The 16,343-nt window shown below is 33.6% G+C and overlaps 1 protein-coding gene across 3 annotated transcripts in view; it reads left to right on the top strand.

Moving 5' to 3' along the window:
• Positions 1 to 16,343, top strand: part of LOC116849471 (shootin-1) — a 36,674-nt gene that overhangs the window by 1,214 nt on the left and 19,117 nt on the right. Inside the window, exon 1 of one of the 3 annotated variants that reach the window (XM_032826642.1) lies at positions 4,434 to 4,856. The exons of 1 other annotated variant lie outside the window; for it this stretch is intronic. The gene's annotated coding sequence lies outside the window, so the exon portion shown is untranslated. Of the gene's footprint in view, positions 1 to 4,433; positions 4,857 to 14,193; positions 14,387 to 16,343 lie in introns of those variants that run through there. One more of the 3 variants, XM_032826643.1, reaches the window with a different exon arrangement.

The following is a 16,343-nucleotide window of genomic DNA, read 5'->3' on the forward strand; positions in this document are numbered from 1 at the left end:
AAGAAAACGAAAAATGAGTGATAATTTTCGCTTTCAGAAAGCAATTCTACGTGTTAAAAAATACAAATTTACAAAGTTTGAAAAAACCCAAGATGAGATCGTTATACTGCATATTTACCGAATCGTTCTATAGTAAATCGGGTGCGCTGGATACAAATGTGACTTTAAGAACTGTTCATCACGTCAGATTTCCGAGAAAATAGATATTTAAATTCCCCAAAAACACATTACTTATAGACTTATAACGCATGAAAAAGATGCCATGAACTACGAAAAGTTCTAAAATTGAAGTTTAAAATTATGTATTTATTTTAAAAAGTTGGAAACTTAAGATTTCTTGTACTTTGTTGTGGCCATATTATATTGTTATATTTGTGATGTCAGAAGCAAAGAATGATACGCTAATGAAAATTGTGTTATTTCTAAATAAAAATAAATATGGATGAAAAAGTATTTGAGTTTGCTAGAGTACACTTGTAAAATTTTCCGAAAATTATCCCTTTCTATTGATAATTATTGATTATCAAGAGAAAGAGATATCTTTATTCAGAAATGGCATACAACTTTCGTCAGCATGTCATTCCTCGCTTCTGATTCTCTCGTCACAAATTCCACATGGCTCGCAAAGTACGAGGAGCCTTAAAAGCGTTTGGAATCTCGTAAAAATGAGAATCAAATAATAAGACCCGTAAACTAAAGAGTATCAAGAAACAATCTTTCTTTGCCGGACTCTTCGCTTCACATTTTTCTCTCCTTGCACCGAGTGAAAGTCTCTTTGAAAGGTGAAGATCTTTGCATCGCAAGGAACGATAGATCAGTCAGATTTGCGTGAATAATTCCGTTATTTCATGCCTGTGATACTATATTGTATTGCTTTGTTATGCTTCGACGGAACTGGGATAACAATGCGCTTCTGTAGCGACTTACGCGGGTCAAAGAATTGCAGGATGATTATTCAGAAATAGTGACTCACGCGTACGCACACATATGTAGGAAGTTCATTAACACATTGCAGACTACTGATTTTATTGTTGGCCGTGCTTAATGACTAAGTATTAGATTGATGTAAAAAGTTTGTAGTAAAATAGGAAATTTCGAAGAATCAATAAGTTAAGAATAAAATGAGCTATATAGAGGAAAATTGGGACCCTTAGTACAGTTTTTGGAATTCTATTTTTCAAATTGTGTTAAATGCTTTTAGAATATTCTCTTTAGTATCAATAGATAGTATACATATATAATTACAATAAAAACATTTAAATAAAATAATAAATTGACATGTAAACGAAATGAAACTTTTTTTTCTCAAAGTAGAAAATTATACGAATGTACTCGCGAGTGGGGTAGCTTTATACAGTTAATGAAGTACCTACGTACCTATAGGTTTCGGACATAATTATAAAACACAAGAATTATCATCTCACATATTTATTAATAGCTAAAATTTAAATAAAAACGAACTTTTATAAATTTTTACGATAATAAATATAACATTTTTTAACCTTTACATAAATATTCAAACATCTTATTAAAATAATTTTTTAATTATCATGTAACTATAATACTAAATACTCAGTTTGGTCAAGAATAGAAAAATTTTACAATTAATCAAAGAATGTGCACCTCTTATATGAATGAATCTCACTGTATAAATGTTCTCCAAAGTGAAAAGAAAAAATTATTCTATTTTTTTATAGAATCCACTAAAAATGTAATAAAATTTATGATTAAAACATAATCTTAAGAATTTCTACTTACTCAAAAATTGTTATACTTGCTTTTAATACTAATAGAAACTACTTAACAGCAGTCATATACTTCGATCAGAAATTTAGTCAGAGAGCTCTAAAATGTCACGTCCTGTTCTGTTGCTCGCCGTCGTCGAACAGACTTTGCTGATATGTAGATGCGTATAAAGACAAAATAAAACACGTATAACCGTGTTCCAATTCTGCGCAATTTTTATTTTATTACCGATATACGAATGTGCTTCGTGTACGAAGGGACTCAATCTTCTTCTACAAGATATATGTCCACTAATTTACAGAGGAGCCGCGGTGTACAGGTAGATTAGGTCTAACTGAATAAAAAATGCCTACTATTTTGCAAACAATCACGTAAAATTTTGAGTTATTAATCGACAAAGATTCATGAATGATCACGTACCATACAGTGAGTTATGATAACTATGTTTACTGCTGTATGCTTGTATATTAGATGAAATTGAACAATTGTGCACAATAATGCACTAGTCTTTTTTAATTAATAACTAAAAATGTACGTGATTATTTGAAAAATGGTAGAGGACTTTTTTGTTCAGTTTGAACTAATATACAAGCATACAGCGGCAGACGGTGCCAACTCATCTACCGTATCAGCACGTTATCATTCACTAATCCTATTTGATTAATAACTCAAAATTTTACGTAATTATTCGCAAAATGGCAGAAGAATTTTTTCTTCTGTTTGACTTAATCTACCTATACACTGCGGGTCCTCCGTGAGACACCCTGTAGACTCGGTATCTTTTTAAATCGTGATCCGCCTTGTCCTTCAAAGAAATAAACTCTACTTCGCCACTTGAAGTTTTAGAACGCAGCTGTGCGGGCTTGTCGGTTATCTTACGGTGGAATTCACGTTATGTCTATGACATAATCATTTAAAATCGCGCGAGGGCACGACTTATCACAATTAAGTCGTCGCTTGAGATTACAGATTTCTCGCGCTGATACAAAAAGATCGATTACATCAGCCAATCTAGATAAGGCTGTTCACTGATTTTGTAGTCGGCCCGCGCACGTCTTTTCTCCTGCTTTTGGCGCCGCTTCAAATTTTTTCCGGACGCTCGACCCGTAATCCGCGGGATATTACGATACTGCAGCGTGTGCGCAAGCGTGCACGACATGCGTGAGAGTCGTTTTACTTATTATTTGTAATTTTATACTCGTCGCGTTTTTTCGTGTACTCAGCTGTTGACTAACTGCACAAACATCTCTCAGACATAACGCCGTCTGCGTGAATCTGAAATGCGGCGGAATAATTGATTTTTTAAATTTTCACTCGCTACATCTTGCACGAGTAATGTCTCGAGGATCTTAAAAATTATTCTGGAAAACTGAAGGAAACTTTTCGTTGGCAAGTCGAAAACTGTTTATATTCTATAAGATCTCTTCCTCAAGTCGAAATTTTGGCCCTATGTTACTTTGAATTCTTGAACATAGTAGGAGCTAAGTTAGCCAAATAGTAATTCTAATGATACAATTTACTCCTACTTTGATTCTGATGATGCCCGAAATTTCTCTTTTCATTTTCTTTAGTATTAAGATAGATGTTGAACAGAATAGTGAAGTTAAAAATAGGATAAAAATTTTATCTTGGATAGGTAAAATAGAATCAAAATAATATTAAAATAGAATCAAAAGAGGTTACTCCCTTATAGAAATATCATACTAAGAATCATTGATAATTACTTATTATCCAGTATTTTTAATACTGAAAATAAGTAATTATCAATGATTCTTAGTATGATATTTCTATAAGGGCTGTTGTTTCCGAGTATCAAAATAGGCGTTGAATGGGATAGTAAGGCTGAAAGTAGGATTACAATTTCGGGGTATGTATTCCTTTATTTACTCAAGCTTCGTACGAGAATTTAAAAGAAGAATGATAAAATTTTACAACAATACATTTGAGAGCCTTAACAAGATATTCTGCAGCTTATAATACAACTCATTTTGACACTGAAGCTTGCATTATAAGTTTCAAATTATCAAAATTGATGTTGAATGGAATAATAAGGCTTAAATGTGTCAAGGAAGTAACTTTTGAAATTCATCTTACGCGTTCAGAAACACAGCAGTTAACCGTTTGAAAAGAGGAAACGTAAAGAGATCGTACAAAATAAAAACAATGCAGAAAATATTAGCAACGTTTACATTTTTGCTTTCAATTTTTTAATAAAAAATTTCTCACAATAATTTTTAAATGGCCAAAATAAATTTCTATTCCAGCGCGCCGCTTCAAGAAAAAGCCCGAATTTCTCAGTATAATTCAGTATAATTTTCAGGAAGCCGGGAAGTGTTTTTGATTTATTCATGAAATAAATATTACTCATCAAACATGATGACGTTTCAATGTCACATTAATGACATCAATATATCATTAATACATTATCCTGCTACTTAGGTTATTAAGTAATCAAAAGAGGAACATTAAAAATTTCGATCACGGTAATCGAGTCGTAACTCACGTCCATTACTTCCTCGTTACCACAATTGCCATTGTCGAGGAACGTTACATAGTTTGCCGTGTTGCACATTTTGTGGAAGGCGTGTCTGTGTGTGCGTGCGTGAGTCGCACGCGCGCGCACACACACGCCCTGGGCTTTCTTTAAGTAAACGACACGCATTCTCGCAGGCTCTTTCGCAGTAGTCGCGGCGGTGACTACAAGATAATGTAACGTTACAGCGCGTCAGTACGTGTCAGTACGTTCGTGAACGCGCTTCGGTGAACATGCGCCCGCGAGAGAGTCGCCGTTGCGACATGCGTACGATCGTGTGCCATTCTCTCGTGTGATTTGACGAACTATATTTTTTTTTTTATTTTTCTTTTTCACTTTTACAGTCCGGTGAGATAGATTTGTGCTTCGCACAAATAATGTGATCTTCTGCATGGTGTGTTAAAAAAAAAAAAGCGAAAGAAAGAGGAACACTGTGCATCGATCGTTGCAACGTTAAGTGCTCTCAATAGTTCCGAATCGATTGTGCCATCGATTTTATAATCAGAAGTAACCGGAAGACACTTAATACGTCCTTGTACTCTGTGAATCATCGTGTGACGCGCATAACTCTCCTCAGGTACGTTTCTTTAGCTGAACTAGGTTTCACGTTTTGTCATTAGAGTGAAGCAAGTATGTAAATCGGCGTTAAGAAGGGAAAAGAAATGAAGTTCCTGTGTAGCATTGAAGTAAATGTATTAATAATCAAATACTATCCTGATGATTGAAACATTAATAATGTAAATTTGTTTTCAGTATTTCTAAAAAAACCTTTGAGATTTTACTAAACCCTTCTAGAAATTTAATACTGATAAGTGATAATTTGGCCAGTGATAATTACTGTCGTTCAATAATTTTATTACTCGTACGAGTAATAAAATTATTATTTATTACTGGCCAATTTATCACAGCCAGTGATACTTTTCTATAAGGGAAAAGCATTTCTTTATGTTAATATGTAATATTATTTAATAGGCAGTCAGTGAGTTTATATCATTCGGTAATTAGGTCGTAATTCGTTTTTCAGCTCAATTATTAGTACAATCGGCATCATCTAATATCTTATTAAAATTATAATTTGTCTATTAATTAATTTTATTTTCTATATCATTTTTTAATTGACGAAGTTTTATATAAACATTAATTTTATGTTAGCAATGCCATCAATTATTTATTAATAAAAGTATAAAATTATTTATTATTTATTAATTATCTCATATGAATAATTAATTAATAATTCATTACTATTAAAAATTATTTATTAATAAAAATATGATTAATTATTTATTAAGAAAAATATATAATTAGTTGTGCTTTCCTATTAGTTCAGTCGCTAGAACATGTGCCTTAGTTAAATTAAAACACACACGTCTACGAATGCGACACAAAAATTAGAAACACGTGTACACGATGAAGCACATGTAGGCGCGACCACGCGCTCAGAATTTGCGATTCGTCTTTCGAAGGCGCGACGTGAGGGCATTTCCGTCTTTCCTTCCTTCCTTCCTTTCTTCCTTCGCGTATTAAAATGTGCCGCATGTAGTTGTTCCGTTTGTGTTCGAACGATTCTTTAAGGCCCAGTTTCACAACCTCCAGTTAACTAGCTGGTTATTCCATTGGACTTGACCAATCGCATTTGACATCAAGAAGAGTTAATCAGAATTAACCAATCACTATTGGGACTTAACTGGTAGTTAAAATTAAACGGATGTGGTGGAACTTGGCCTAAGTGAGACGTGAGGGCGGTGTCACGTATAATGGAACGAACGAGCGGTTGTCCTTTGACGCGCAAGAGGGAAAAGTGAAAGGACGCTCGTGCGCTTTCCAAGCGCGACGCGCGCGACTCCAAAGTCCATTGCGTTGCACGACGTGGTGCACATGTGACGTCGCGCAATCGACGATTCATAGCGCCCGTTGGTCTCTTTGTTTTGAATTATTCCGCGAAAGAAGGCGAGTGACGAACATTTGTCCGCGCAGCACGCGGAGATTGGTATAATAAGACAAGAGTTACTGCACGAACTGCGCGTTTAATTGCGCGCGAATCGATCGCGAACGTGTTCGGGCAGCGCATATCTCTAAAAGACACGAAGCATTAAAGAAACTTCTAAAGCGAATTTCGAAAAAAACGTCTTAAGAAATTTCTGAAATGTCTTCTAAGGACCGATTTTTCGATAATACGCATAGAAAAATATCATTCTACTGAAAGCGACTGCACAGTTATTTTCCTTCCTTTCTAATATGATGCTTATCTTCAGCAAACAATATTTTCTTAATAACAGTTTTCAAATATACTTATTACAAGCTTTAGAGAAGTTTATTTTATCATCAATTTATTAATTTATAAAATCACTAATAAAAAATTGTAATATGTAAATTTAATGAACAATTCAACAGAAGAGTGTTTGAGCAGAATTTCAAATTAAATCTATTCAAACAAATGTCATACCCGATGAAAAATTTTTCATGCAAAATTATGTATGAAATTTGTCCATACATAATTATGTATAATTATATATAATCATATAAAATTATATATAATTATACACAATTATATATAACAATATGTATAATTACATATAAATCTATGCGTAATTATGTAAAATTATATATGAATTTATATATATAATTATACGTAATTATGTATAATTATATATATAAATAGAATGTATGAACATGAATGGACAAATTTGATACATAATAATATATAATTGTGTATAATTATATATAATTTTATATAATTTTATATAATTATATATGAAAAATTTTTCATTGGGTAATTATCACGATGTAAGACAATTAATAACGAAAATTTTACAATTCTCGTAATTATTAGGTGTACAACTTTGCTTCCGCCGTTTTTTCCGAAATTCGAGGCTTTATTGTAAAAAACTGGTTATACAATTATGATTCAAAGTATTGTCCATCGCTGGCCACTACTTTCTTCCATCTTTCGGGCAGCGTACGAATCCCGCGTCGAAAAAACTGGTCATCTTTTGAGGCGATCCACGAATCGATCTAATTTTTTACTTCTTCATAAGACCGGAAGTGCTGGTCAGCCAGGCCGTGTGCCATTGATCGAAACAAGTGATAGTCAGAGGGAGCAACGTCTGGAGAATACGGCGGGTGGGGTAGGACTTCTCATTTCAACGTTTCCAAGTATGTCTTGACCACTTTCGCAACATGGGGTCGAGCATTGTCATGCTGCAAAATCACTTTATCGTGTCTCTCGTTGTATTGCGGCCGTTTGTCTTTCAATGCTCGGCTCAAACGCAACAATTGCGTTCGATACCGATTGCCTGTGGTTGTTTCAGTCGGTTTTAACAGCTCATAATACACTATGCCGAGCTGGTCCCACCAAATACAGAGCATGACCTTGGAGCCGTGAATATTCGGTTTGGCCGTCGACGTGGAAGCATGGCCGGGAACTCCCCATGATTTTCTGCGCTTGGGGTTATCGTAATGAACCCATTTTTCGTCCCCAGTCACAATGCGATGCAGAAATCCCTTCCGTCTTTGCCTTTCAAGCAGCTGTTCACAAGCAAACAAACGCCGTTCAACATCTCTCGGCTTCAATTCGTACGGCACCCAATTTCTTTGCTTCTGAATCATTCCCGTGACTTTGAGGCGTTTTGAAATGACTTGTTAAGTCACTCCCAATGATCGTAACAATTCTTCTTGATTTTGATACGAGTCTTGATCAAGTAATGTCTTTAATTCTGCATCTTCGAAAACCTTCTCTCTTCCACCGCTATGCCGGTCTTCGACGTCAAAATCACCGTTCTTGAAACGTTGAAACCACTCATGACACGTTCTTTCACTAATAGCGACCTCACCATAAGTATTTAAGAGCATTCGATGAGCCTCAGCCGCAGATTTCTTCATATTGAAGCAGAAAATTAAAACCTCCCGCAAATGACGAGAATTTGGCTCGTAAACTGACATTTTCAATCGAGAATAACTTTATGATGCAGACACAAATCGACTAATGTTTCTATGGGGTTATGTTGACAGATGCCCAAGTTTATTGTATGACGTCTATGATCTATTTATTTCGACCACCACTTACCGCTAAAGCCATCTATAGGAAAACGGCGGAAGCAAAGTTGTACACCTAATATATTTATGAAGCAAATACCTGAGTCAAAATTTTAATTCTATTTTCAGCATCTATTCTATGTAATTGTTACCTTGAGCTAGCAGTATAAGTTTCATTTACACATGTGAAAAGTATATATTTAAATGTATAAACTTACACAGATAAAATGTATAGACAAAATTATACGTATATAAAGCCAGCAGCACACGGTGCTTGTTTTCGTGCTGGATTGCTTGCTGGATGGAAATACTCTGTTTTGGTGTATTTCCATCCATCTTCAGAAATGCATCAATCCAGCATGAAAACAAGCACCATGTGCCGCTGGCTTAAGTGCGTAAAAAGTGATTACACACGTTTCTACACACGTAAACATGTAAAAATTACACACTTGGATTTGTAGGTCGTTTAAATGACGGTATCATCCCGAATCGAAATTCTGACTTTACTTTCGGTCTAAATCTTTCAATATCTCTATATCCTGAAGGATTAGTATATATATTACATATTTATGTATATTATATTTGTACATATATTTAGTGTACACGACAACTTTTAAGCCCTACTTAACGTCTCTAAATAATAGTAAACGCAAAATTCAATTAGCAGATTTTAAAGAGAACCTCTCGGCAAAGTTAGTAGGTTAAATAGAATTAAAAGAGATTGACATAGAGGCTTCAGAGTATGTTGACGTCAAATGGAATATTGAGATCGAAAGTAGGATCAAAATCTCTAATTGGAGTTACCGCGAGTTATCCAATGCTGTTCACATTGCTACGCGGGCAGGTGTGTTACGCGATATAATACAAAATTTAGAGTACAGTATACAGTACAGTTTATAGTGTAGAAATAATGGCGTAATTTCGCAATAGTAAAATCGATACTCGCGCGACTCGTACCGCCGTAAGGCTTGTGCACAACCATTGACGCATATCAACAACCAGTTGGAATCAGAAAGGTTGAGTAACGCAAGAGAGGAGAGCCTGCTCTCTCTCTCTCTCTCTCTCTCTCTCTCTCTCAGTATTTGTTCCCGGAGCCTTTACGGGTTAGTTCCTAAACACCATTTTCAAGAGGAGAGCCTGCTGAAACGAGCGCCTGTTTCAATTTCGACCGACGGCATCGATAGTGCCCGTCGGCGAGTCACGTGACCTCCTATCGATTCTTGCGACGAGCACGGCGCACGTTTTGAATGGCGGACTGCCCTTATAGAAAAGTATCACTGGCTGTGATAAATTGGCCATTAATAAATAGTAATTTTATTACTCGTACGAGCAATAAAATTATTGAACGACAGTAATTATCACTTATCAGTATTAAATTTCTATAAAGGTGGTTTCTGCCATTCACATTCTTTCGTCGATTGCGACTCACATAGCATTAAAACCAATGTTATTATCTCTAAAATGTTATTATAATATCTTAATAATTTCAATTTTTGCACACATTAAGAAAAATCTCTCGATTATCAGAAGAAAAACATGTATCATGCTGTTTTGATGACCATTAGGGAAACGAATCGAACAATTATTTTGTTAAATTAACTAAACTTTTCTCTTAGTGTAGGAATATAACATTGTAGTAACTCTTTCTATTACAGAGTGTAGCGCGTTAATATTAAAAACATTAATCTAAGATGATGAGGTAATTGTATTTTGATAAATATTGTGGAATGATATTACCAAGAAAATCTTGTATTAATATTCGGGTTTAAGGTTTACTAAAAGTAACATTTTAAGGTCATGATAACATCGCTACCGTCTTTAGCAACATAATTAAAAGTTCCTTAAGTTTAATGTTCGTGTAGTTTTTTTATATTGTGTGGAGAGTGACTCGCATGCACAGAGTTATCTACTTGCTTTACTTGGTTTTTTTTTTTTACGTGGAAGCACAGTTTCCTACGTTTCCGTAACAAAATGCCGAGACATGTGAAATTCGTTCGTGCTAATCGAACTTTATCAGCTAATCTCTGCTAGTTCGCGGTGACGTGTGTCGTTGGGCGCGCGCCAAGGTTCGCATATGTGCACGTGACGATACACGTGGAATCATATACTGTGCCGTCGCGAGATGCGATCCATTAGACACTACAGATGCTTTGAGAGAAGCGCCATATCATGATTTTTCTTTCAAGCGCTCACAGTTGGCGGGATGATTGATGACGTCAGTCTTGCCGTGTAGCGAGAAGAAAAGACAATCGCAGTCTGATAGATACGGAATGTGTCATGTAACACACCAGTATGACTGAATATTGTAACTACTATACATAATGCGTAAAGTGGAAAATCGAAGCGCATTGTGCTTGCATTGATCCGAACTTGATCATTGAATCGAACGAATTTGTTTTAAATCGTTGAATGAATTGTGATTTAATACAAAAAAAAAGTATTGAAGTAGTAGAATTTCAATAGAGAGAGAGAGAGAGAGAGAGAGAGAGAGAGAGAGAGAGCAATCTCTCATTTTGAATAACTAATACTAATATTAATTATTGAATATATTATTATATAATTTAAGTATTATATTATATAATTTTTTATTCGTGTTATTAAAACAATGTATGATGTATTTATTTTGATAATTCGTATGTTGGTCTCAATAATTTCAATTACTATTGAGTCAAGAAGATTTATTTCAACTATGACGTTGATACTATTAATCATTTTTTCGTGTATTAAACTTTTGCACTCGGACGTCCTCTCGGAGGAGACATCGTAAATGTAGTAAAAATGTCTCCGAGTGCAAAGAGTTAATAATGAAAAAATGTTAAGGCATTAAGGACAATAAATTAAGGTTAATAACAAATAAATATTATAATGTTTAGTATATATAGTCGGTTGCAGAATAACGCAAAGTTGAGATTTTACCAAAGTATCAAAATTGCGAGTCACTACCGACGAACCCTCTTACGCAATAATAATGTAATTACTCCGTAAACAATCAATTAAATCAGTGTTTGAATGATTAGTACTTTTATATATTAATAATTTTATATATTAGTAATTTTATATATTAATCAATAAATTATATATAGGACGATTAATTTTCATTATTGATTTATCAATTATTTTCGTTTAAGTTAACATTTTATGTTAACATTATTTTCGTTTAAGTTAACATTTCATTTCATGCTCAACACTGATAACCGATTAGTAAGCCGTTACGCAGCCTCGTAAGTAATGGCTTGCAATCGTGATTATAATACATTTCTAACTTTATCGAGAAAAAGAGTGTTCAATGCTCAAAAACATATAATCTTATCTTTAGTAAGCATTCTCATAAATATGATCCTAAGAAGATTCTTTCAAAATTAGAGATAAAATATTCTAAACACAATATTATATAGTTAGTACAATATTATATATAGTTAGAGGAATTTCTGTCTTTCACCTACAAGTACGAGTTTTGTTCTTAATAGAGATTTTTTTTGGTAAAAGGGCATTCTATTTCAGATAAACATATTCCTCTTGATTCAAAAGAGAGAGGAAAAAAATTAGAATAATATAAGAGAGAGAGAGAGAGAGAGAGAGAGAGAGAGAGAGAGAGAGAGAGAGAGATTTTTTATTAGTAATTCTTTTTATTAGAAGAGGAATATTTTTCTGGTAAGAGTTTTCGCTTAGAATATGGAATTAGAGGAAATAAAGCACATTGCAACTGAAATTCTTCGTTTGATTTTAGAAGAATCCTGCTGATATAATAATAAGAGAATTTCCGCTAAATATGTGTTTATATTTTATATAATTATATAAAAAATATAAGTGTGTAATATATATATAAGTATGCATATACTAAAAAAGAAAATATCTAAAAATAAAAAAAATATTTATTTGCGGTAGATACTAACATAACAAAGATCTGCTAATACCAATATAAAATATAGTTCAAATAAGAAAACATGCATTTTCTTGAAAATTCTCAGCCTTTCATGAAAGCAATTATTTATTCTATTTAAATAAAAGAATTTAAATTTAAGTAAATATGTTATTAGTACTCACCAAATAAATATCTTTTTTTTTTAGATGTTTTTTCTCTCATAGTAGTAGTAGTTTTTTCTCTCATAATATATACATTTGACTCTGCAGTATTTCGAAGTATTCAATTGCTTCAAGTATATGACGGAACATTTATCTCTAATGATTTTAAATAAATTTCGCGAGCTCACTCCTCCTTCATTCAATACAAAATTTCGTTAAAGGACAATTAAAAAAATTCCCCCACACGCTCTACCAATAATGGATCTTTACTCCAAGTCCAATTCGAGAATACGCTCCTGTTGGTTTAAGTATCGATTTTAACGCTGTAGAACGCGCCTCTGTACTGTACGCACTCAACGCGCGCGTGAAAGGATTGATTGATTTCTTCGGCCGACCTTAACATGAAAGATTGTCTTATTCCGCGTTTAATACACATCTGTCTTTCCTCTCCTCTCGGCCTTTCTTCGTTTCTTTTTTTTGCAAGTGCATCGACTTTCGCGAGAGCGTTAGTTCAGCTCGAGGGAGTGCAACGGAACATGATCGTCGATGTAGTGGAAAAGCTAATTACGCTCGGCATTATTGAGACAGTCGCGCACCTGGTGAACTTTTGACGGGGAAGAGCAATCGAGACGAAAGAACTAGCCACCCTACGTCGATTCTTGTCTAATAATCGCGATCCTGTAAGAGAGGGAGGAAGAAAGGGAGGAGAGAGAGCCCGCGCACGCATTCTGACATATTAACTTTAAATGGCCCGCAGGAGGCTCGGCTTTTACTCCCGCGAAGCTCAGCATGTGCGTTGAAACCCAACTTGAGTAAACTTTTGAACGAGGCTTATTTTAGAAACGCGCGCGAACCTCCTGTTCCTGCAACTCCTCCTCGAGTCTTCGTCCAGTGCTGAGAGAAACGTATACAAGTGAACGCGCACACAGATATCACATCTACTGAGAATATTTCCCGTTCCTCGTCTCTCCCTTTCTCAACAAGCGCGATCACATGAAGTAATGGCTAATTATCATTATTGAATTGGTAATTAGATGGGTAGTTGGTAATCTGTAATATATGTCATCTTGACGAAGAGTCCGGCGAAGGTTTTCACGCATCGAACGTTTCGATACTTTTTGTTGAAAATTCAGTTTGACGAGCTTTTCCAATTGTAAAATTATAAATAAATAAACGGAAAAAATTTCAATTAACTTAATGAACGAGCCGAGTGCGTTTTGGTAGAAAAAAACAGAACTTTTGGTTCTTGTAAACCTTTGATCCTAAGACCAGAAATTCTGTTTTCCTTAATTAAAATATATTTGGTTGGATTATTATCAAGTTAATTCAACTAAACTTTTAAGAGCAAATAATAAGAAAACAAAATTCCTTTCTGGTTCTTATAAATCCAATTCGGTTCTAAGAAAAATTCTGTTTTTCTCAATTAGAATGCATTTTACAAGTTTATTATTAAGTTTAATTTGACTAATCTTTTAAATAATAAGGAAACAGCGTTTCTGATTTTTATAAACCAAATTCAGTTAAAAAATTAAAAATTCTATTTTTTTATCATTTGTCCTTATTTATCTTTTAGAACTAAATTTGTCTTATAAGAAACAGAAATTCTGCTTCCTTATCATTTGTCCCTAGTTGTTTTTTCAAATCAAATTTTTGCTTTGTAAGAATCAAAGATACTGTTCCGTTCAACCAAAACGCATCTTTATTCATTGTCAGGCCAATTCCAACTTTTTTCTCCGCGCGGGACTTAAATGTCGATTAGTCAGGACGGTAAATAAAGATAGATAAAAATAGTATCTAATCACGTATCATGGACGATAAGCAGCTGACATTCCCAAAGGACTACGCGCTACGAAACTATGACAGTGTCGAACGTTAGTCGTGAGCTTCGCATGGAGAATAAATATATTGTAGTTCGAATAATTGCTCTCGTCCGCTTACATTTACATTCTGACACACACAATACACTACATTACGTCATTCATGAAATCCGGATTAGACGTGAGGATGTATTTTGACACGATGGCTATTTCGAACACGACTTGACTGGCGAAGGTGAGACTGATACACTTATTTTTGCAAATATCTAATGTTATTAACCTTTGACCGCATCGATAGTGAGACATTCGTTGTGAACGCGTCCTTCCCTCGAATTGATTCGAACACAAGTCGCGTTATCCGCCCATGGACGTAGATTGTGTCACTGCGATCGAGCGTGGAAGATCGATGATGTCGTTCATGAGGAATGTACACACAGACGTAATGCGTACCTTTGGAATTCCGTGTCTCCGTTATTGAACTTCGTTATTGACATTCGTCACAAACGTCACTGATTCCCCGACCGGTATGTATTAAGGGGACTGGAAGGTCAGATTGCCTGAAAATCGTGCTTGTTTTTTCACAATTTTTTATGACAAACTGAATGAATATGCAAAAATGTTATTTTAACGTGTATTTATACAACATATAAAGAAAAGAAAAATATAATTTTATAGATCAAATACTCAATATAAGTGTATGGTACATGCAGTTAAAATATATTTCGTTTTTCTTTTCAAAGTCGTTATTTTGCAGTAATATCTTGACTCTCAGTGATTTAATTAAGCTGAATTTTAGGTAGAAAATTTCCGTAAGCTTGTCGTTATTGTGTGAACCACTATAATAGAAATTGAGTAAAAGTTAACAAAATTGCAAATATCTTAATGGAATATTATTAGATTTACAGTTCTTTTATAGTAAAAAAATTAATATTTTAAAATTAAATATTTTCACGAGTTTGTCAGTGGTTCACACAATAATAATTTATATGTTGTATAAATACACATCAAAATAACACTTTTGCATATTCATTCAGTTTGTCATTAAAAATTATGAAAGAACAAGCACGATTTTTAGACAATCTGACCCTTCAGTCTCCTTAATGTGGATGACTTTACGTTTTGTACATTATAATTAGCTGAAGTGTAATTGTTCGGAAAAAAGAGTCGCTTAGAGTTGAATAGAAATTCAATAATTTTTTGACAACTATTACTTTTCGATAATTGCCTTTTTCTAATTACGTCTAAAACTTCCTAAAACTTTTCTAAAACTTCCTATATAATAACTATAGCCTATATAAGCTATATTTATATTTACATTTATATTCTGTCTACATTTATATTTTATATAATAACTAATCATTTATTTATTCTTAATTTATAATTAATCTCTTAAGTGGTATGTCCAGAAAAGTTTTATGATAAAATATTAAATTCTTTTACTTAAATATTGTATATATTTTCTTTAACTCATAGGAAATACAAATCAAATATATTTCGTATTCTATTCTCCAAAATTCTTCAAAGAAAATAGCAATAAGGAGAAAAGAAATCTAGATATGCGTATTGAAAAAGAAAAGAATATGCTCTAGAGAGAATCATGCCGTTATTTTAAATCATCACTGAAGAAATTAATTTAGAATAATTGTTCTTATTTATGATAATTAAAATCAGGTTTAAAGAACAATGATAAAGAATAATAATAGCGTCGTAAGACCTATTTTTTGCGGAAGATTAAGTGCTCGAAAAAATGTCATGGTAAAATATTAAATTCCTTTTGATGTACTTAAATATATATTTTTCAACTTGTAGCAAATACAAATTAAATATATTTTGTATCCTAGAGGAGAATTAGAGGAGACCAAAGGTAGAGTATTAAAATGGTTGTGGAAGGAAAAAGAGAAAGAATGTAAAAGGAAGAGAAAGACAAAGGAGATAAAAAGTAAGGAAGCGTCATAAATATAGTACAAATAGTGTATAAGTAAGAACTGTACATGCTAAGTAAAAGTTATGATAATAGATTCGAAAATTAAGTTACAGTTGGTTAAGATGGTATACTTAGCATAGTAGGTTAAATAAAAGAGATTAAGTAAAATAGGCTACGATGTGACTGTGATAAGTTTATAAGTAAGTTTAGAAATACTAGATGTATGCAGAATTAAGAAAGTGAGGAAGGAAAGAATATAGGATAAGAT

This window comes from Odontomachus brunneus, unplaced genomic scaffold (assembly GCF_010583005.1).
Source record: "Odontomachus brunneus isolate Ranch 3 - 2012 unplaced genomic scaffold, Obru_v1 Obru_scaffold_117, whole genome shotgun sequence".
In the NCBI taxonomy this organism is placed as follows: Eukaryota; Metazoa; Arthropoda; class Insecta; order Hymenoptera; family Formicidae; genus Odontomachus; species Odontomachus brunneus.